Below are 25,056 nucleotides of genomic sequence, written 5' to 3' on the forward strand. Positions count from 1 at the left end.
TAGATGATAAAAATATCTATAGATTGAAAAAGAGGGGTAAGAATGAAAGAAAAGAAAAAAATAGATAAAATTTTAAAATAAGATAATTTCGGGGTTATAAGTTTATATAAGAAGATTAGTGGGGCCATAAATGAATTGGACTGTGGGGGCGGCATGCGTTAGTTATATATAGGCACGTGGAATATGAGATGGTGTTTCATATTAGTCTTTGCAATTCCCGCTACTGGCATCGAAAGTATTTTTTTATCGTTTTATTTATTTATTTTTTTTAGAAAAATATTTTTAAATTTTTTTTGGGTGTTGTGGTGTTATTTATGTAAAAAATGGAAACAATGATTTTGCTGTGCAACTCGTGAAAAACGCAGCTGCTATAGTACAACTTAAAACGAAAATAGATTCGGTTCTTTTAAAAATATAAAGAAATTGACAACTTATTATTACGGAGTATAATTTTTTTTTTTTTTTTTTTTTTTTTTTTTTGAGACAATTCAATAATAAAAAACGTGATTACCAAATTTGATTTTTACCTCTCATTGTTTTTAAGAAAATGGTAGCAAAAGATTGAAAATGGCAACGTTATCAAATACAGCCTAATATCATGAATTATTGTATCATGGATCCGGATGGGCAGCATTTGGGCACATGAGATTAAGTTTTAACACCACCTACTAACTCAACCTATTAAGTGAGCTAAAGTACCAAGTATAATTGTGACAAATGGTATACGAGCAAGTTCAATCATTGATTTAGTAACATGCCAAACACCCAGACAGAGGTGTGCGGGTCGGATAACAGATATTTTATTGTTTGAATAGACACATAGGCAGAGTGGACTAACCGCAACGAGAGCAATGTAAATTTGAATCGGAAGAATATTATGGATTATTATCCCACACAAAATTTAAATGGGAAGAATTTTGAACATATAGAATTGAATGTTATGACTACTTAATAGTTTAAACTTTTAGGAAGAAAACACAGCTAAAGTACTTTTAATGAAAATTAGTTGAGAACTGATAATTGAACTATTTATCAATAAAATTCTAATATAGATGATATAATCTTAATATTGTGGGTGGTGTGGACAAGTTTTTGCCCCGTTGAACCGTTTGTCCTCGACCCGCTCATTTCCCGGTACGACACTATCTCTCTACACTCTCTAGGGGCGGCCATGGACGATGTATGCGAAGGCAAGGACTTCTCGTTCCCGAAGCAAGAAGAGGGAATCCTCCAATGGTGGACCGAAAGGCGAAAACAATGCCATTGAGACCCAGCTCGAAGGACCTCACAGAGTATATTTTCTACGACGGCCCACGATTCGCCACCGGTCTACCTCACTACGGCCACATTCTCGCCGGCACGATCAAGGACATAGTGACCCGGTACCAGACCATGACGGGCCACCACGTGACCCGGCGATTCGGGTGGGACTGCCATGCCTTGCCCGTCGAGTTCGAGACCGATACCAAGTCGGGAATTAAGAGCAGAGAGGATGTGCTGAAGATGGGGATTGATAAATACAATGAGGAGTGTCGGAGTATTGTGACGCGGTACGTGGAGGAGTGGGAGAAGATTGTATTTAGGACCGGTCGGTGGATCCATTTCAAGAATGATTACAAGACTATGGACTTGAAGTTTATGGAGAGTGTTTGGTGGGTCTTTTCTCAGCTATTTGAAAAGGGTCTCGTCTATAGAGGTTTCAAGGTTTGTTTTTCACGTTGAACTTACATAAATATATGTATGTGTATATTCCTCTTTCCCTTTTTCATTCTCTGGTTTTAGGATAGAAGAAAAGATAATGATGCAGGCAATTTAGAATGGTGTTTCCAATTTGTTAATTGTGGTTCATTCTGAACTGGGTACTGGATATTCTGAGAAACTAGATGATAATTTAAACTTGAACTGTATGTTTTATTTATTTATTGATTAAATAGTGGGATGAATTGGAGTTAAATGTTCGTGTGCTGTTGTTGCTTTTTGCAGGTTATGCCATACAGCACCGGTTGCAAGACTCCATTGTCTAATTTTGAAGCCAATTCGAACTATAAGGTTTAAACTGGATCTTTCCTTAATGGGTTATGCAACTAGTAATTTTACTCCTACTAATAGTAATTATAATGGTAGTAAATAATCTTCATTTATTGCCACTGATTGTCATTGTTTTTGATAGCAGAGCAGGCCATTGCTCCGTGTAGTTACCACCGGCCTTGTTACTGAACTAGATTACTTGCAAAGTTCTCGAAGGAATTTTTATGATTAGATCTTTCTGATCCCATGACTGTTTATAGCGCATTTTTTCAGTTTCAATGATAATTTCATGTTTTTCATGCTTATATTCTACATTCTGTAGCTAATAGATCTACATACAAACTTGAAAGTAGCCCCTCGCTCTCTGTGTCTTTCTCTTTTTTATATATATGTATTTTTATGGTTTTTTTTTGTAGAGCTGTTGCGATGATGATTATAGTACTTATTATAGCAACTTCTTCATCATCATTATTGTTATAATTTTTATTATTTGTCTAGTTTCAATTTTTTTGAAGCCTTATATTTCTAACACTCCTGGAGTACACAGGAAGTACCTGATCCTGAAATCATGGCGGCTTTCCCAATGGTTGATGACCCAGATAGTGCAGCTTTTGTAGCATGGACAACGACACCGTGGACACTCCCTAGTAATCTTGCCCTTGGCGTCAATGCAAATTTTGTCTATGTAAAGGTCAGTTTTTCTTGAAAAGTCTGAAATAATCACTTATTTGTGCTGTCAATGCAAATGTTGGTGTACATTGCTAGTTTGCACTTGGAATTGGTGTGGTCTAATATCATTATATTGGATTAGTTACGATACACATATTGGAGAACTCTGTAGTAATTCTTCTCTAGTTATTAGATGACAATCATCTTATTAATCGCCAAAAAGGGAAAAAAAATTAAAGATGGCCATTTTGTTTAGTTGTATGAAATAGATGTTTTGAAGGCATCCAAAGGTTCCATCTTACATCTTGGCTTAAGGTGTGCTTTTAAGAATACCATATTGAGTACTGCAGTTGTGTCTTCAGAGGCTCATATCTTAAGCTTCGTGGTATCTGTTAGGTCAATGTTCTTTCAATTTTCTATTATCTTTGATGAGTTAGAAAATTTGGTTCTTATCATGTAAGAAGGGTTGGTAACCACAAATTTGTGAGTTTCACTTATTCATTAAATAAAATGTTAAGTAAAATATTATTCATTATACCTAGTTTCATTTAACATATTTGAATTTACAAAATTAGTCTAAACAGTTGCAATGATTTGGTCCTAAACATCCTGAGTGTCTAAATAATCGATATTTAGTCAATTTATTTCATGATTGTGATATTATTTTATATTTTGATTGAGTATTTTACGTTAAATTAAAATAAAAATCAGGTTTGCAATAAGTTCAATGGAAAAATCTATGTGGTTGCTGAGTCTCGACTGTCAGAGCTTCCGATCGAGAAACAAAGCGCACCCAATGGGTCTGTTGAGGATTCAAAAATTTCAAAGACCAAGGGATCCTCTAGTGGGAAAACTAAGAATCAGGGGGATACTTATGAGGTGATGGATAAATTCCCGGGAGCTTCACTTGTTGGAACAAAGTGAGCATTTCAAATACTCTTTCTTTATGGACACTATTTAATTAGAACGAGTAGTATCATAATCAGATTGCTTTCTACTTTTGACTGAGAACTGCTTTTTCTACATTTTGTTTACCATATATATAATATATATTTTGAGTATATATTTATCTATAGGATAAATGACACTTAACACCTCACAAGGTTTGGCAATATCAAATGCGGTGTCAAGGTTCATTCATTTGCAAAGATACCCCTGAGAATTGGTCCACGATTTTTATGATTGCTTCCTGTCAACTCACTGTCAGACCTATTAAGAAGAGTTGTTTGCAATACCAAATATGCCCTTAATGTTAGAAAGACATAAATAACCTTAGAGGGGCTTATGGAACTTTAACTCAACATTTTTCTGTTGACAAAAATACCTTTAGGCTTTAATTGATTACCTTGCAATACCAAATATGCCCTTGAGTTGTATTAGAGGAGCTTCTGAAACCTCTTTTTTTTCTTTTCTTGGTTGGTACTCACACACACATGCCTCCACCAAGACTCGAACCCTTGACCTCCCTTTGGGAAGTAGGGACCTGGTACTGCTAGGCCACTTGCCTATCCCCTTGGTAACTACAATATACCCTTCCATTACCGAAATTGCATTTCCATATAATAGTGAACTTAAAATGGTACTAGAGGTTGATATCGTTATATTTTCTCTTTTTAAAACTGTTATAATTTGTATTTGTTTCTTCTAAATGTTCTCTAGATGCTAAATTCATAACCGAATTTTGAGAACATGAGTTACTTAATACCATTATTTAGTAGATTTTGAATTAATATCTGAATAACTCATTGAAGTTTCACACAATTTATATTTATATATAACCATAGAGAAAACCAAAACACATTTCACCTCCATCAATCTCAACTATCCAACCCCATACATCAGATCAACCTATACTATAACTTCTTTCCAGTCTCAGCCTTGAATTTGTATTTCTATATATACACATGTAGATATAGAGAGACTAAATGTCAAAATGCTATAGCTTAGTCCCACTGAGCAGCTGGTGCTACATACCATTTTTCTCAGAATTGGGGCCCCAATCCACAATTACTGCTGAAATGGTAATGTCGTTCCAGGCTCAATGGGTGATGCAAGTGATGGAGGCAAGCTCTTGGGGAGACCATTGGGGTACAAAATCGCGCTAGGATAGGATCACCGTGTGCAGTTGAATCGATTGGCCACCCTCCGGCCTTACCTGGATTTTCTCTGTGTGAACTTCGAAATCATCCTCTTTGAGGCCAAGATTAGAGGTTGTTTACTTGATTTGGCCAGGGATCCATGGACATATATATCCTCAGCAACTGCCACTGTTAGGATAGGACGGATGAATGCCTAATGGCAAAAGTTTGGGCTAAATTATTAGCAACAAAGACAATGTGGTCGAACTGACTGGCTAAAGACATGGGAACCTCTGGATTACGACAGGTTTGTGGTGTATAGCATGGCAGCGCAGTTTTGGGTGGTGGTGGAGAGGGTGGGAATATGCTGCCCCTGGCTGTCTATGTATAGCTTGGTTTAGATATATGGTCTGATCAATTACAGCTATGTGTTTGTGTTTGTGTGTGTGTGTATATATACTTATCTGTATGTTTAGCTGGGGCCTTGACGACAGGTTGCTGTTGCTCATCTCCTTTTGCGCGTGCAGAGAGAATGTTCTGCTTGTGAGAGGAGATCGTGAGCGAGAGTTTGTTGAGAGAGCTGAGAGAGAGATGTTGGGATGAGAGAGAGAGAGAGAGAGCAAGATGTCTGGGATGAGATAGAGTAGAGTGGCGATTTTGTCTTTTCGGTTTTCGCCCCTAATTTTTTCCATTAAATAAGTATTAAATAGTAGGAGGATATAAGCGTCTGTTTGTTGACCAATGGCTAGAGAGGGTGTCTTTGTAATCAATGAATATGGACACCCGCATAAAGTATTTCCAAACCTCAAGGGGTGTCATTGTACATTATATATATATATATATATATATATATATATATATATATATATTGTTTTATGTATGTATATGAGTAAGGCTATCAAGAGAGTCCTCTGAGTCATGAGTTCTCCTTGTTGACCGTTGGATTGAGGGATTAATTTTAAAAATTCATTGGACTTTTGTTAATAAAGAGAGCTCATGGCTCTTGTTGTTAGAGGGCTCTCTTGATAGACTTACTCTCTATATATAAACTCCCATGTTAGTTGTCTTGGAAATTCAGTTGTTTTTGAATGAGATTCATGTTTGAACTTTCTTATCAATTGAGAAGAATAGATGTTGCTTAGAGTATTATTAGATATGAGAAATTTAGCATCTCAATCAGTTGTTGAACAGATGTGCTCCAGAATTTAACTTAATAGCATGTGAAACATACATTCAGGATTTTTAGCCCAAAAAAAAGAAAAAAAAGAAAAAAAAAAATACAACCAGGATATCAAAGAACAATCACATTATTTGCCAAAGTGGCACTTTAGCTTTCCTTTTGTTTGATGTCTGATATTTTCATTGCAGAATATTTTTCATGTAACGCATTTTACGTGTAAAACATTTTCCCTCCTATTTTCAGTATTTGCCCAAAACATTTCTCTGGAAAATTAAACTCAAATTGAAAATGAAACAAAACAAAACCCCCCCTTTTGATGGTGCTAAGGCCTCTGCAATTCATCATCTCACTCCTCTCCTCCCTCCTCCACTCACTATGTCTCCTTACATCTCTCTCCCATTCTTCCATTCATCATCAACAACTTTAAGCCTCATCCTCAGTTGCATTGGCTTGGGCTTTATACTCCATTTTGTGATAACAACAATGAGAGATACAAAATCCATAACAACTATTGTACCAACTCCATTGTCACTGCCGGTAGCTGTCGCTGTTAGAGGCCCTTTTGTAGAAGATCGTTCTATCCATTTGCCGACTGGCTCCCTCTTCAAATGGCTAGGGTTTATGCCTCCGTCATTGTATTTTGATTTGTTGAAAGTTTTTTGTAGAATAAGTTATCAGTCTTCCTCTTGGATTGTTTTTTGTTTAATACTGTAACACAGTTGAAAAAAGAAAAAGAAACTGAAGAAATGTCAACTAAAAGTTAAAAGTTATGTATGTTTTCCGCGCCCCCCAGGGGGGGGTGGGTGTGTGTGAGGGTAGGGGGTGGTTATATATGTCTTATATATTGTCAATTCATTAATAATAAGCCTACCTTATGTTTTATCAACTAATGCTTTCTCATCCTTGTAAAGCTAGTAAAGTGAACGTTAATGAAAGAGTGGAAAGACTAATTGACATACAGCATCTGGTTTATGTGTACCCGTTAGACTTTTGTAGTATCCTCCAAGTTTCTGAGTATGGTGGACCTTTTGGTTTACTTACCAAAAAAGAAAGAAAGAAAAAAGATGAACTTTTTGGTGTAAGGTACATATAAGAACTACTTACTCTCAAATCAAATGTTGCTGTATTGCTCCAAGCAGTTGTAGCGTTGCTCCATTGTTGTGTTTAAGCAATAGTAGCTAGTGTAAGTTTCGTTTGAATTTATTGCAAGTATTATATTTGTTTTACGTTGTTCAATTTAAGGGTTGGATGGTAGCACTGGCACACTTAGAAATTTTGGAAAATGAATGTGATGTAAGATAGACCAACTGTGTTTTGCTTATGTAAACAGAAGATAAACTTTTTTGTGTTCGACTCATCATATCACTATTTATAATTTAGAATGTCTGCAGGTATGTACCATTTTTTTAATTCTTCATGGAGTTTCGTGACGTGGCATTTAGAGTTGTTGCAGATTACTATGTAACATCTGACAATGGGACTGGTGTTGCTCACTTCGCTCTTGCATTTGGTGAAGATGATTACCGAGTTTGTCTTGAAAATTAAATAATTAGTAAGGTTTGCAAGAGTTGCCATGCTTAACCTTATTGTTTGATATTATTTGATCTGTTGTGTTGTATATCTTTACTTCGTTGTGTTTGTATGTCTTTATTTACTGGTTGCATCATATTGGTTGGACCAACCTCTTCCGCCTTTTATTGTTAATTAATGCTATCTGTATTTTTCGTTTGCCTGCAGTTCCACCATTTGCATTACTTAGCTAATGATCTTTCCTTCAATTATTTTGATAATTCTATGATTTCTTTTCCTTTATAAATTCTTTAAATGGATTGCATATTAGCCTTCTTGTATGTAATTTTCAGTCATGTTCCACCAGGCTTCTTTTTTTTTTTTTTTTTGCTTTTTTGTTTTTGTTTTTTTTCCTTATAATTTATAACTCGTGCACAAGTTTTCCATCGGATTGCGCGGACCTTGCATGATGTAGTGAGTTGCAGTGCTGCAGAACAAAATGAAATGATTATTATTATTTTTTTGTACATTTCATTTGAAGTAATACACTCATGTTGGTTGAGATGATTGCAAACTTCTTTGTTGGCGTGTGTGTTTGGTCTGGAACAATGGTAGTTCTGCTGAAATTTAAGTGTTCAAAGATTTCCAAGTGCTTGACAATCTTGATTGAAAGGTCAAGCCCCTGTTTCTGTTAGTTTGTGTTAGGTACCCTTGATTACCTTCGTTTTGCATTCTCATTCTTTAGCTTTATTCATTCATTTAATGTTAATACACAATTTACAAGGATTTTATTTATTTGAAAAGCTTTATTGTCATTTCAAAGCAGCTTATTATGAACATTATTAAATCATAATAATTCGCCTTTGAAAGAAAATTTAAAGGTTTTAATTTCAATATTTTGGTTTTAAATAATTCTTTATCAAAGTTCTGCCACCATAAGAATTTTAAAGCAATTAGTTTACTCTCTCTGTCTCTCTCTCTATATATATATTTCTGTATGATCTTTTTAACACATTTTCCTTTTGTACTTTAGTGGTAAATGTACTAAATGAAATTCTGACATTGAGAAACAAATTCACTATAAACCTAGTTGGAGATTTCGTTTTTGCCTTCTTTTTTTCCCCTTGTATAATTTTGTATGCTCTCTGTTGACTTTTTAAACACTTTTCCCAAGGCTTGCTTGGTTCAAATGTTTTTTTGGTAGTGATATAATGCAAGGCAAAACTAAGAGTTCTATATTTCGAACTTTTAATTTACTTAAATTTTCAGCATATTGGCCCTTTAGGGTGTAGGATTGGTGCTCTTACCTGGGGCTACTCTTAGGCTTCTTTAAAGCAATTCGTGTTTGGGATGCAGTGTTAGAGAAATTGGAGAGGGGGCTCTAGGCTGGAAGGGACAGTATCTTTTTTAAATGTGAGAGAATTACCCTGATCGAAAGCAGTTTCCAGCTTATCTTCATACTTTGTCTTATTTCCTTTTCTAGTGTCTTTGGTGAGTTGACTTTAGAAGCTTCAAAGGGATTTTCTCTGGAGTGGTATGGAAACGAGTTCAGGCACTATTTGGTAGTTAGGGAGATAGTTTGCCTCTTGACATTGGGAGGGGTTAGAGTGCAAGAATTATGTTTGTCATGCCAAACCTTTTTTGGGCAAATACTTGTGGGGGTTTGAGCTAGAGAGAGCTTTTGGAGGGTTGTTGAACTTTTTATTTTTTATTTTTTATTGTTGAACATTTTTTTTTTTTTTTGATAAGTAAGAAAATTCATAAAAAGCATTCAAAAGGGGAATGCGTCCCGAAACAACACAAGAGACGCATGGGATCCTAAGGCCCCAAGAACCTTAGAAAATCTATTGTCTCCTTAGGGGAGGAACAATGTCTATCCGAAACCCAACAAAAGAGAGAGCTAACAAAAAAAGATTTAAGAACAACAATCAAAGATTCCTCTCCTTCAAAGACCTTCTATTCCGCTCCTTCCACAAACACCACCATAGGCACAAGGGCGCCATCCTCCAATACCCACAGGCCTTTGCTCCCACATAGCACGCTCTCCAAGCATCCATCAATCCTCTCACAGATCTAGGCATGACCCACAGAACTCCGAAAAGACCCAACAAAAGGCTACAACAATCAAAGGCCACTGTACAATGCAAAAGAAGATGTTCAACCAACTCTCCATTACACTTGCACTATGTAGTTGGGAGTTGGCAGAGAGTTATTTGGCCTGATCATTTGTGTGGGTATAGCCCTTGAATCACTGTCTTTTGAGTCTATCTAGGATATAGTTGGTTGACAGGATAGGGTTGCTGGTCTTCCTTTGAATCTGTTGTTTATCATGAGAGATAGAGAGAACAGAGAGAACAAGTGTATATATATTTCACCGACACACTACCAAATAAGCCTATATAGGCTTATATAAGGGATACAAGCCTCCTTAATAACACAAGGGCCTACTAATATAATGTAATTACATAATGGCCCAACATATATATATATATAACATTCTAACACTCCCCCTCAAGCTGGAGAATATATATCAAATAATCCTAGCTTGGAACAGATAGTTCTTAACCGGTTATGACCCAATGCTTTGGTAAACATATCAGCTAATTGATCTTCAGACTTCACGAATGGAGTAGAGATGCTCCCAAGCAATATCTTTTCTCGAATGAAGTGACAATCAACTTCAATATGTTTGGTCCTCTCATAAAACACAGGATTTGAGGCAATGTGAACTGCTGCTTGATTATCACAGAACAATGGAGTAGGAACTTCAACTGTCAACCCAAGTTCTTTTAGAAAATGTTGTATCCAGGTCAACTCACTAGTAGTATGAGCCATTGCCCTATACTCAGCTTCAGCACTAGATCGAGCTACCACCGTTTGCTTTTTACTTCGCCATGTAACAAGATTGCCTCCTACAAATGTGCAGTAGCCTGTAGTAGATCTCCTATCTGAAGGAGAACCAGCCCAATCGGCATCTGTAAAACCTTCCACCCTGAGATGACCATTTGATTTATATAGTAACCCAACACCTGGAGCTTGCTTGAGATATCGGATAATCCGAAGAACAGCAATCCAATGTGGCATTCTAGGAGCTCCCATAAACTGACTTACAACACTAACTGCATATGAAATATCACGTCGAGTGATAGTGAGATAAATTAATTTCCCAACTAGACGACGAAATCTGCCCGGATCATTAAATAGATCACCCTCATCAGACACAAGTTTTGTATTCGAATCCATAGGAGCATCAACCGGGCGACCACCCAACATACCTGTTTCTTCTAATAAATCCAACACATATTTTCGTTGTGATAAACTTATACCCGTCTTGGATCTAGCAACTTCAATACCCAAGAAATACCTAAGTTTACCCAAGTCTTTAGTGTGGAATCGATATTGCAGAAACAACTTCAACTTAGCAATGCCTTCAGAATCATCACCTGTGATCACAATATCATCTACATATACAACAAGAAAGATGAAGCCAGCTTTAGTGCGCTGGTGAAATACCGAATGGTCAGTCTAACATCTGTTAAGACCAAATTTTAATGCTGCCTCAGAGAATTTTCCAAACCAAGCCCGTGGAGATTGTTTCAATCCATATAGGGCCTTTTTAAGGCGACAAACAGTGTGAAGAGACTCCCCCTGAGCAACAAACCCAGGTGGTTGCTCCATATAAACCTCTTCGACTAAGTCACCATGCAAAAAAGCATTTTTAACGTCTAACTGAAACAGAGGCCAATGTCTATTAGCAGCAAGAGAAATCAAAACACGAATAGAAGAAATCTTAGCAACAGGGGCAAACGTCTCATCATAGTCAATACCATAAGTCTGGGTATAACCTTTGGCAACAAGATGAGCTTTTAACCGCTCAACGGACCCATCTGGGAGATACTTCACAGTGTAGACCCAGCGACAACCAACTGGTTTGACACCTGGAGATAAAGGAACAAGATTCCACGTGTCATTCTAATGCAAAGCATCAATTTCATCTTGCATGGCTTTCCTCCAGCCCGAATCAGACAAAGCATCCTGCACAGTTTTAGGAACAAATGTAGTAGACAATTGAGAGGAAAAACATGAGAAAGATGGCGATAAGGAATTATAAGAGACATACTGAGCAATGGGATGTTTAGTAACACAGGAGCGAGGAGCTTTACGTAGTGCAATAGGCAAGGATTCAGACACAGTGGAAGGTGTTGGATCCAAAGACTCTGAAGACGACGGAGGAGGCACGACAGCAGATGGCTTTGGTCTTCGAGTGTACACCTGTAACGGGCCAGGCAAAGGAGATCTAGGCTGAAGAGAAAGTGAGGGAAGTGAAACCGCAGGAAGAAGCGACTCAGAAGTAATATCAAGAATTGAATCACTATCTGAAAAATATGGGACGGACTCACAAAAGGTCACATCCACGCTAATAAAGTACCGTTGAGAAACAGGACTATAACTACGATAACCTTTATGAGAACGAGAGTATCCAAGAAATACACACTTTGTGGCACGTGGGTCAAGTTTATCAAAACTAGGACCAAGATTGTGGACATAACAGACACAGCCAAAAACTCGAGGAGTAAGAGAAAACAAAGGAGAATCAGGAAATAAAATAGAATGTGGAGATTTGCCATCTAATACCGATGACGGCATATGGTTAATAAGATGACAAGCAGTAAGAACAGCATCACCCCAAAACCGTTTAGGCATGCGCATATGAAACAAAAGAGCACGGGTTACTTCTAAGAGGTGTCGATTCTAACGTTCTGCAACTCCATTTTGTTGAGGAGTATAAACACATGAATTTTGATGAATAATTCCTTCATCACTAAGATAGGTATCAAAAGGGGTTGCAGAATATTCCTTAGCATTATCAGAACGTAAAATACGAATTGGACAGCCAAACTGAGTTTTGATTTCTTTTCGAAATTTTTGAAAAATTAAAAATAACTCAGAACGATCTTTCATTAAAAACAACCAAGTCAGGCGAGAATAATCATCCACAAATGTCACAAAATAATGAAATTTATTGATTGAAGAATGCTTTATTGGACCCCATACATCTGAATGAACCAAATGAAAAGGACTAGAGACACGATTATTAACCCTAGACTTGAAAGACACACGATGGTGCTTACTAAGTTGACAAACCTCACATGACAAGAATTTCAAATTACTAAGACTAGGAACTTGACGCTGCAAAACTTGAAGTGACGGGTGTCCAAGACGACAGTGCCACTGGAATGGAGACAGAGAAGACTGAAGAGCCACAGGATAAGGTGCCACATCAAAGTAATATAAGCCACCAGCTTCATTCCCCGTACCAATCGTCTTCTTCGTCTTGAGATCCTGAAACACACAAAAAGTAGGATAAAATGTAACAGAGCACTGAAGAGATTTAGTAAGCTTACTGACAGACATTAAATTAAAGGGAAACTGAGGAACATATACAACAGATGAGAGAGACAAGGAATCACTAAGTTGAGTTGTCCCCAAACCTAAAACCTTAGCGGAGGAACCGTTAGCAAGGGTAACTCTTTGAGAAGGAGGTACAGAATTAAAATCAGATAGAAGAGAAGAACATCCAGTCATATGATCGGATGCTCCAGTGTCTATGATCCAAGGACTACGAGTGGAAGACAATAGACATGTGGGTGCAGTACCTGACTGGGCAAAGGTAGCCGTGGAAGATGAATTAGATGCTTGCTTATAAGACAAAAACTGAGTATACTCATCACGTGAGACAGGGACCGTATCTGATTCAGTTACATTATGAGATCCAGAAGCAACATCATTCGGAGAGGAGGAAACTTGATTTGCATAACTAGATGGTTTGCCATGAAGGTCCCAACAAAAATTCACAGTATGATTAGAAAGACCACAATGAGTACATTTTCGTGATTCCCTGCCACGGCCACGTCCTCCCCGTGAATCACGACCGCCACGTGTGGAGCGTACCCCACGACCTCCACGGAAAACAGTATTTTCACCCTTTGAAACAATCAATGCTGAACGCTCACCACTCTGCCCAGTATTCAAAGTGGAGGTATCACTGACAAGTGTAGCGCGCTGAAGTCTAGAAAACACATCAGCAAGAGATGGAAGTGTGGGACTGCCCATAATCTGTGAACGAAAAGACTCATAAACTGAGGACAAACCAGTAAGAAAACGAATAGCATGCAGTAATGGGCTGATACATATTCAGCTCCTCACAAATGCCCATAACTTTGGAATAATACTCTTCTATACTGTGACTACCTTGTTCAAGATGAAAATACTGCTTACAAAGTTCATAAACACGAGTGATATTACCTGTCCCAGAATACAGTTGCTGCAATCTGTCCCATATCTCCTTTGCAGTGTCCAAATAAAGTAAAGTTGTACTAATTTGGGGTTCAATACTGTTTATCATCACAGAAATGATCTGAGCATCTTCCTTTTCCCATGCATCAAAAGAAGCATCAGTTTCCTTGAGTTTCTCTTTAGTCAGATGATTACCAAGGCCTCTACCTTTGAGAAAAATTTTAACTGATTTAGCCCACAGTATATAGTTCTTTCCATTGAGTTTAACAGAAGTCATGGAAGAATGAAGACCAGAAGTGGGAGAAAACAAATCTGAAGTGGAGGCCATGTCTTACCCAGCAAAACAGAGAAGAAAATATGAAGCAGAATTGGTATTCGGGCCGAACCTGGGCAAACGGGTCGGATCCGAGAACAGGTCGGATCCGGGCAAACGGGTCGGATCCGGATAACGGGTTGGATCTGGACGAGCGGGTCGGATCTGGACAAACGGATCGGACCTCAGATCGGATTTTGTCAAACGGGCCGAATCTGGGCTATCCCGGGTTTACGAAACCAGGGTTGGAATAACTATCCCAGGTTTAGTAAACCAGGGTTGGAATAGCCTCACTCCTGCAGCCAAACACCACCCTTCTCCTTCACAATCAGCGCCGGCAAGAACTAGAACTCTGCCACCGACAAGAAATTCCAGCACCCGAGATTCGCAATGGAAAAACGTGGCTAGTACACACCCTAGCCCTTGCAGCGGTGACGACAACCCAACAACAACAAAAAAAAACAGCGATTGAACAACAGAGCGGAGAGGGATCGCGATGATGGAGCTTCTGCAACTTGCGACAGCTAAGGAAGCCTCGACCAGCAAAACGAAAGGCGTCAAATTTGAGAACGACGAACAAATCTTCAGCGAGTCAAATCTGAGAACGACGAACAAATCTTCGGCGAAGAACAGAGTTGGCTTCGATCTTGATTTTGATTTGTAGAAGAACAACCCAACCCAGATGCAATCACAGCTACAACCCGCTCTGATACCATGTTGTTTATCATGAGAGATAGAGAGAACAGAGAGAACAGAGAGAACAAATGTATATATATTTCACCGACACACTACCAAATAAGCCTATATAGGCTTATATAAGGGATACAAGCCTCCTTAATAACACAAGGGCCTACTAATATAATGTAATTACATAATGGCCCAACATATATATATATATATATATAACATTCTAACAGAATCTCACATAGAAAGGTGCTGTAAGACATCTTTCCTTGTAGGCCTTTAAAATGGTTGGGTGGTGGGACAGAGTGGTGCTTTCTTTGGAATTTTATATGCTTAGACTGGTATAGGGGAGAGGGGGATGCTCCGGGATAGTTGGGGTAAAGAAGGGTTGTCCTTAATACGAGGTTCATTGGGAGAGGGTAGGCAGGGGTTTTTTTGGAAAGTTATTTTCTATACAAAATTCTACACCCAAGGTTGCTCTTTTTGGGATGATGGATCGACTTTTTGGATGATTCTAACCTTACACAAATCTATCATAGAGAAGATAAGTCATCATTAATTTGTGTTTTATGTGTAGAAGAGATGAAGAAATCCATCTGTTGTGTTGTCCCAAGATTTGAGGTTTATTGTCCCTACTTCTTGCTTTCTTTTGGGTTCATAGATTATGCTTTATGTAGGGAGGGTTTGTCAGAGGCTGTAGAGTTTGTATGAGAGAGAGTTCATTTTGGTAGGTGGTCCCATTATGTCTGTGGTGGATCATTTGGGGAGACCAGAATAGGAGATCTTTTGAGTGGGTGAAACCCCTGTTTGGGTTGTTAAGCAGAGTCTGTTAAGCTCATTCGTTATCTGATCATAGGAAGGTCTTCATTGTTAACAGATTATGTTCTAGAGAGATGAGATCTTGAGAATATATCATTATGTATTGTTTCCTGGTGTATTATCTTTAGATTTTTGCACAAAAAAGAAGGGTAAATTACATTGACATTTCCTTTAGTTAAGCAAAAATATATAAACCTCTCCCATGTGCTTAAAGATTACTCTAATCTCCCTTGCTAGATGTTGTCGTTGGATGCCATTAACTGATGTTTGTATTTTCCCCTCAATTTTAAATGTTGTTTTTCTCGAAAGGTACAGAGTTTGTGTAAAAACTTGAATGCCTATGTTAACACGAGAATATCTACGTAATTTCCAATGGCGAAACCTTCCGGTGGCTGCTGGAGCATGCTGAGATGGCCATCATTGCTGTCACTGAGATTTGTTAAGAGTCTCTAGCTATGAAGCCTATGATTACTCCAAAGAAGTGGCTAAAGCCACCAAAAGGTTTAATTTTGTAATTAATTTACCTTTGTTACAATATTTGCTAGGGCTTACTGAAAATTGCAGTGCAAGTTAGCGTCCACTCTCAACCAAAGGGGGGTTAGGGTTTTTTTTAGTGAAGCCACCTCTATTTGCTACCTGAGTAATCTATGCTAAGGTGCTCACTATGGTACTTCCAAGTTACTACCAGCATGTTTGTCTATACTAAAAATCCCTCGTGTCAAAATTCTTTGGCGTGCATTGTGTCAATTGAGTGGGTGGACTGAAGGTATGTGTTGGGAGAGTGAAATTTGAATTGTCTCTCTTCAAGTGTATTTGTTATTGGTGGTGCTCCATCCATGTATCTAATTATATGTTATGAAATTGAAACCCAGACACGATGAGTTGTGATGGGCAAGTTGTTCCACTTGAATGATTGAATTAGACCATTTGACCAGAAGGGATCATCTTATGACAGAGTTCTTTAAAGATCACTCGTTGCCGTTCTCTAGAGTTCAGCAACAGTAAAATCAGCATCAAACCATGCCTCCCCAGGAATCTTGTAGGCAGCCACTGTAGTGTGATCCAAACTGGGGATTCTCTATCTCCTCCCCCCATTCTGTGTGGATGTGTGTGTGTGTGTGTATGTACATATGCATCTCTCTTCCGTCTCATTGATGGATTGATGGCTGGTATTGTTGGTGGAGACCTGACAAAAAGATGTTTTGGTATAACCATGACTCTACTAAATTAGTCTTAAGTAGAGTCATTACTTTTATTTTATTTTTTTGTTTCTGCTTCCCCTTCCTCTCGGAAGGGAGTTGCTTCAAAAATGGGCGAGGGCAGTTGTTGTGAGGTTGGCTCCTCCATAGCATATTATTTTTTTGGTTTTCAGAGCTGTTGTTCTCCAACATTTTTATCTTCTTGGTTACTGATGAAGGATTGGAAGGCTTCTATTGGGCTTTTTTATGTGACGAAAAATTCAATATGGAAAAGATGGACCCACCCATTGAGTTTTTTTTGTTTTGTTTGTTTTTTTTCCTTCGCTACTGAGTTACATTTCTTCATTGTGGCCCTTGTGGGTCATGAGATTTTTGCATTGAGCTTGACCAAGACTCAAGTTGGTAACAGGACAAGCCTACTTCTTATGTCACAGTTGTCACTGAACTGAGTTCAACAATTAATCCAGATTTTGCTACTCTTAACAAATTGTAGTATTTTTATGGGGGCCTATGTCTGTCATGTACTTATTGTTTTACTAATAATGGCTGGATATAAAAGGGCTAGCTCAGTGCATGAGGCTCCCACCATTGTGGGTTTTGCGGAGGGTTAGCTTACCTCTGCCTGCGGAGATTCTGTTTTCGTTCCGAACCCATGACCTTCAGGTCACAGGGGAGCAACCTTACAATTGCACCAAGGACCCACTCTCTAGTAACGGCTGGATATGAGGCAATTTATCTACTACTACTAGGGTGATATGAATGCTGTATTTTAGTTTCAAAGATAAGGATAATTTTGTACTTATAAAGTTTGCTGATTATATAATGATATACATAATCTCTATTAACTTGTTTTCTTCCTAGCTATTTGAACCTCCAAACCGGTGTCTCGGTTCCTTTCTTGCCTTTTTCTATATTATTCATGTCTGAGTATATGCTCATTGTTGTTTAGTTGGAATATCAGGGAGTCATTCGGTTTTTATTCTTGTTTTGTTCTTGCATCAACTATATGCTTTGTTTTATGGATGTTTGTCAGAATGCTCTTATTTTTACTTCCATCTGCCAGAAGTTGGTATTTTTGTGCCTCTCTCTCTCTCTCTCTCTCTTGAAGGGCTTCACCCTCTGCTCTGTCCACAAGCACCACGAAACACACAATGGTGCCAGGCCCCTCCAAAAGTTGCGGGCTTGGGAACCCAATGAATAACCTCTCCAAGCCTCAATCATACCCGTTAGAGACTGGGGCATAACCCACTGAATCCCAAACATAACAAAAAGTAAGCCTTCCAAATTTGGTGAAGCTTCTATGTTACTGTACCTAACACCACATTTTGGCATTTGTTATTTGCTAGAATATTGAAAATTTGATGCTATTATGTTGTAGGGTTTGAGTTTTTATTGACCTGGCAGCTAAAAACATACCCTCAGCCGACTAGCATAATTTTGTACATATAATGTAGGTTATTGCATTTTCACTTCTTAAGTTACTAAGTATATCTATACCTCCAGTTTTTTTTAGGTGGTTTCTTATCTCCTGAAATTTCTTGATAACCTTACCAATGTATATGTGCGGTTGAACCGTAAGAGACTTAAAGGCCGAATGGGAGAAAAAGATTGCAGGATGGCACTTTCAACTTTATACCAGGTATGGCGGCTTTAACATTTGTCCTGCACTGTTTAGACCATTGCTTGTTGCAAGCCTTTTTTTATTTTTTATTTTATTCGGTGCACTTGGTATGTCATCATTATTTTGTGCTTGTTGATTTTTTGCTTTTGTTGGCATAATTAGCATCATCTTTCTGTCCAAACATTGCCCTTTACAGCATTATCTAACTAACCAAACTGACCTTTACAAAACTAATCAAAGGCTAAAAATAAAATACAGACTACTGTTTTTGTTACGAAATTTGTTGACATTGAGTTCTAATCCTAACAGATATCTATCTGCTAATATGTCATTCTCGCTGCTCGTAGTGTTCTGAGTGAGAAGGAAGGTGAGATTTAATCTAGACATTTGAGTTCATACTGCATGTCATTGTCCAAAGTTACTTTATACATATCTTAGAGCATTGTTTGGATGCTGTACTGACAGTACTGCCTCTCTGTGTGACTTGATGTCTGCCAGTGGTCAACTTGAACTGCTTGCACTTAGTGGTATATATCCTTATTATGCTATCGTTTCTGCTTGGGTGCTAGGTGTTTCATGTGTTTCTCATTGGGGATATTGTGTTCTTTATGGCTTACTATCTGTCATTATCTATTCCTGTATGCTATTTTTGCACTCAACTATGAATTGCATACTTGATTCTAATTTTACTGTCTTACATCTTATAATCTGGGTTTTGGGTTTAAGGTACTTCTAACTTCTTGCAAAGCAATGGCTCCATTTTCGCCATTCTTCACTGAAGTTCTGTACCAAAATTTGCGAAAGTTTGCAATGGATTAGAGGAAAGTATTCACTATTGCAGATTTCCTCAAGAAGAAGGAAAGGTATTGTTGGTTTGTATATTAATATGTCTTACGTTGTTTATGTGTAATTGTTGTGAGACTTTTCTGAAATTTTTTGTTGTTTTTTCCACCATACAATTTTAATAAATCTAACAACTATTTATGCCATATCAGGGTGGGGAATGTATTGAACAAAGTGTTAATAGAATGATGACAATTATTGATGTTGCCCGCAGTATCCGTGAGCGTCGTAATAAGCCTCTTAAAACTCCACTTAGGTTGTGCTTTTAACTTGTCTCCTGTTTTTTCTTTGTTTGCTCATTTGTATTGTTTCTTCTAAAAGTGATTTCCATTATTTCTATGGATTGCAGGGAGATGGTTGTAGTTCATCCGGATACCGAGTTTCTTGATGATATAACTGGAAAACTAAAAGAGCTCTGTGAATAAAATTTCTAATATTTAGGGTCATATTTATTTATTTATTTTTTACTTTTTGTTTATAACATGTACAATTAATCTTACTTTTTGCCAACTGTTTATATGATAATCTAAATAATAAAATATTGTTACTTGTGGAACATTTAAAAGATGTGTATAATGGCTTTTGTTTCTTATAATCTAACCTATACAACTAAACCTGTCCAACTTTTTATCTGATATAAAAATGAATATTTTATTTTATTTTGATTGATGAAATGTTACTCCCTGTTGTGGTTACTCTCTTTCTGGTGGCATTCGATACATCTAGGCTATGTAGGCCATTACCCACTGATGATCTCGCTTATGTGGTGTGTTAGGTGGGAAAGACTATTTTGGCTCTAACCTTTGATATTATTTTGGACAAAATGACCGCTCTCCTAATCTTTGTTTCCTTGCTACCCTGAGCTTTCATTTGATATAATGATATATACATTCCCTGCTTTATATCTCAAACTGAATGTTTTTTATCAAGCTATCGTATGGTCAAAAGCAACATCTTATGTTTATACCTTACCATATTCAAGCTATGAAATTTTTGACAAATCTGGTGAATAGAATGAACTAATTCTCTATTATATGTAAATTCCTTCATCAAGTTCAAAGCCCCAGTGGGTGGTACATGTCTGTTTATAGACATGCCTTGGAACATGAGATTAAAACCTTTTGCTTCACAAGCTGTCCAATTCAAGTACTTCCTTTTTTGCATTTACAATTCACCCGTGGCTTTAAGGAGTCTTATTTGTAGCCTCACCATTTGCCCCATGTTTTGTTCAATTTCATCAGCAACTGTATCTTTGCTCCCAAAACAATATTTGGCAATCTTGTGAACATGTAAGAGCTTCAATGGACTTGTGAAATACTGTAATTCTGTTACAATACATTTAAAAAATGTTTGTGTTTTCTAGTCGCATGATTGTGACTCCTATCTGTCTGGGTTGCTTCATGTGTCCTTGTAAGATTTGATCCACACTTTTGACAGCATATTCTTTAAGAGGTTTTGAGACCTTGCAGAAACCAGCTCCCTTTTATCCTTTGCATGATTCATCACAATATCAAGCATTGGCTGTGTCCAAACGGAATCTGCTACATGAAGATGTATAGTATTTAGAAAAACTTATGAGCCCATGACCGTCAACATCTGCCTCAAAATCTTTGTCTTTTTTATCAATTTTAGGTTACTTTAAACTTGTACTCTCTTGGACTACTGGATCCGTTGCCTTCAAGCTGGCTTCCGGAGACGATCCATTCACGCTACTCCCACCAGCATCACAAAAAGTAAGCGATCAACTGAAAGAAGATGAAATATCTCTACCATCTCCAAAGATACCTTGCCTCTTTTTCAACACCACCTTGTATCGCTGCTATAGGTCTAGAAGCAGAAATGTCTCCCACCTTATATTCTGACTAACTCCCACTTGCTTTATTAAATTGTTATCCCTACATTCTCATTTTATCCTCAAACTTCTGCGTTGGATTATAGTAATCTCCGAAATAGAATAAAATTTATATCTTAAATCAATTATGTTTTATTGATCATCGTAATCACTTATTTTAATTGTGTATATCGACGTTCATACCTCTTTGTTTTTACCTCATTTTCTACTTTTGAGTATGCAAATTTTCTACTTTAAGAGATAGTATAATCAATTTCATTGCTTATTTCTGAAAATTTGCAAAATCGAGCAAAAAGATCTAGTAGCCAAATTACACACGCATTACTCAAATCTTAATAATTATGGATTATGTTTTGCATCTTCAGCCAACCGTCTCTCAGAGAGCTTTCCTGCTGATGAAGTTGATGCAACATAGAAAATAAGTTGTTTATGTCTAAACCTATCTTGAGCAAATTTACATTTACATGTTTATTGCTGATTTTAATTTATTTTTTTCATCGGCAACACACACACACACACACACTCTCTCTCTCTCTCTCTCTCGCCTCTACGGGCACTTAGAACCCTCGACCTTCTACTTTAGAAGGTGATGAAGTACCAGTACCACTAAGCTACAGCCTTTGGTGGTATTGCTGATTTTAAATTCAATACACTTTTCTAGTAATTTTGTTGTTTTCCTTAATTAATGTCTTGTTTCAATTGTTCTGGATGAACACTTAATTAGTGGTTTCATGTCTAAACCTATCCTGGGCAAATTTACATATACCTGTTTATTACTGATTTTAGATTCAATCCACTTTTCTAGTAATTTTGTTGTTTCCATATTTAATTTCTTGCTTTTTTTCATTTGTTCTGAGCACTTCAATAAGTCAAAATTCTGGAATTATTACAAATGTTCTCTGATATATTGATTCTCTATGTTGGATATCATTTTTTATATAGTCTTGGTTTTTTATTTGCAGTGCAATATGTGCTAGAGAAACCCAATGTAAAATCCATTGTCCCATGCAATGATGTTCTGAAGTATTCCTTCTTTACGTGCAGAGCCTGATTTCAGGTAAATGTGTTATACATTCGGCTGAAGTTAATGTGCATGTGTTCCTGCTTGGTCCCTGTGTTTATTTCACTCGGTTGTTTTCTACTAGTGTGTTAGGTAAACGGCTTGGAAAACCAATGGGAGTTGTTGCCAAGGAAGTCAAGGCAATGTCACAAGAAGCTATTTTAGCTTTTGAGAAAGCTGGAGAAGTTACTATTGGTACACACTGTTTGAAGCTGTCTGATATTAAGGTGCATAGTTGTGTTGCCTGGACAATATAGCACTTTTTTTGTTTACATATCCAATATCATCTTATTTTTTATTTTTATTTATTTATTCTGTGATTTTTATACAACCTTTGTACCTTGATGCTATTTCAAACAAAACTGTCAGGATTTGTTGGAGTGGAATCTTTTGGTTTATCAAAACTAGGATATATAAGTGTGTAAGAACTTACTTAAATGGAAAAGAATAAACGGAAGTTGGAATAGGCAAGTCAAATTTGGCATCAAATGTCAACTGCTAAGGTTTTGCAATTGATTTTGTTCATGGTAGCCAAAAGTGGCAAAAACAACTTTGTCATAGACGTTTAGGAAAGTTCCCCTCAAGATAAACATATTACTTATAGTCTTGAGCAATTTGGAAAGAACTAAAAGAGCATCTTGAACAAGTTGTACCCACCATTTTGTGGAGTTGAATTTAGTTTAATTAAGTGGTGACTCATGGATACAAAGCCTGTGATATCCTCTCCAGCAATAGGTATACTTGAATCTGCCTGAATAGGAAACATCAATGTTAGTCCATCACGCCCTTCGTTGAAGAAACTGCAGCCCTTGCAGCAATACAATCCGTCCTTAAATCTTCTAGTAACAATCTGATAACGATATTGGATTGGAAGGAAAAAATGAAAATGCTTCCTTAGGCCTCAGCGAAGTAAAGCTTTCCAATGGTAGCTTGTTGAAAATTTCGATTAAGGTGCTGGATCACACCTAATATATTGCAATTTGTTATTGATTATATATGTCAACCACCCTTTTGAATGCTTTCTAATACATTTTATTTATCAAAATATATATATATATATACATGTGAACCAACTTTTTGTGTTGCTATTAATTGATGGTTATTTTATGGCATTATGGCGTTAACTTTTTTATTAATTTTGGGTGGAACTAGCCGTGTTTTTATTGAGTGCAACTATTGTTTGGAGCATTGGACATAAAACTATGAAATGCCACCTTGAAATGCTCTCATTGTTTGAATTTCTAGATTATTCGAAGTTTCAAATGTCCTGATAATATGACAGAAGAGGAAATTGATGCAGCAGGAGATGATGAGGATCTGTAGAAACATTATGACATTACATATACAACATGGCTTTGTCATCTTTCACAGTCTTCTCATTTCTTGTTTTAGGTGATGTCTTGGTGATCTTGGATTTCCGTCCTGACAAGTCATTGTTTGAGGCTGGTGTTGCTCGTTAGGTAAACTGCAAAATGTTTTTTTTCAATAATGGACTGCAAGGAAGAGTTTGAGAGCCGAAAACAATTGCATTATTGCTCTGAGCGCGCTTTTGGATCTTCTATGCCATGGATTCCGTCCAAGCCAAGACATCAAAGATGCTTTAGATGCTCTGAATACAGATTCCGATTCAACAGAATCAGAATTGCCAAAATCAGTTTGTTCCGTCTTCGAAGGAGTGGATCCAATGAGAGCAAGTTACTGGGGATGGCGCAAGCACATGCTCAATTTAATGTCCGTGGGGGATGTATTGGCTGCTTTGAGACTGTTGATTGATATGGGGCCGGCCTCCATTTCTGCTATTAGTCTGCCTCGGAATTTCTCATAATTTTAGCTTTTGTGTTGTGTGTTGTAAGTTAGCTATAAGTCCATTCTGTTCAAGAAATGCTTATTCACTTCGAAGGCGGTTTTCGACCCCAGTTGATTAACCACATGCAACTTCCTAGTTGACCTTGTTCGTGAAACAGCACCTCCAATTTACTTGTAGGTTATATTTCCAGCTTTGCAAAGTTGCTTCTGTATTGCATGACTTTTTGTGGAAATGTAAACATCCCTTGTATTAATACATTGATTGTGTGTTGGAATATTATTTATGTAGTATGATCAGTTTTTAGAAACTTTATGGGTAAAAGAAGAAAAAGAAAAGAAATTGGCTTTTATTTTTTTTTATTTTTTTTTCTCCATACAATTTTTTGAGATATTTGAAAAATCAAATGTCATTTAATAAAAATTTTAATTTAATAGGGGGAGGTCATATATATATATATATATATAGATATAGATATATATAGATAGAGTAGTTTTCAAATTTAATATTTATAAATACCACTAATTACAACAATAAAAGATAATTACCAAAAAATATATATAAATAGAAATTTCTTTCATCTTTGAAAATCACGACTCTCTCTCGAACAAACACGTAGAAGAGTATTTTCTCCCTCCATATAAATTGAATTTGCAAGTTCTTTATCTCATTTGTCTTCTTTAATCTTAAGTTCAAATTCTTTCAAAATTGTCACAAACTATTCACTAAGTCCGTTTAGCAATTTCATAATAAATCGTAGTCCTACAGGAAAATTAAACTAGTGACTTGTGAAACATTGATTCAAAAAAATTTAAAATAAAAATAAATTTTAATTTTCTGCACAACACTTCACTCCATAAATTTCAATGAATTTTTTTTTTATTTTTTTTATTTGTCTCTTATAATTATCTATTCGAGAGAGACGTGATTTATAGAGGTGGAGAGGTTTCAATTTTTTTTATTTTTATTTTTTTATTTTTTTTTTATTTTTATGGTAATTACCTTTTATAGTTGTACTTAGTGATATTATAAAATATTAAATTTAGAAACTATAAATAGTAACAGTAGTTTTGTATTAAAAAGAAATGATGTAAGTGGAT

At 36.8% G+C, this 25,056-nt stretch overlaps 1 pseudogene; it reads left to right on the forward strand.

The window, feature by feature from the left end:
* Positions 1-1,171: 1,171 nt before the first annotated feature.
* On the forward strand, positions 1,172-23,536 carry LOC132274781 (isoleucine--tRNA ligase, cytoplasmic-like; annotated as a pseudogene).
* Positions 23,537-25,056: the final 1,520 nt, after the last annotated feature.

This window comes from Cornus florida, unplaced genomic scaffold (assembly GCF_030987335.1).
Source record: "Cornus florida cultivar Cherokee Brave unplaced genomic scaffold, ASM3098733v1 CherokeeBrave_3.0.0_Hap2_Chr01, whole genome shotgun sequence".
NCBI lineage: Eukaryota > Viridiplantae > Streptophyta > Magnoliopsida > Cornales > Cornaceae > Cornus > Cornus florida.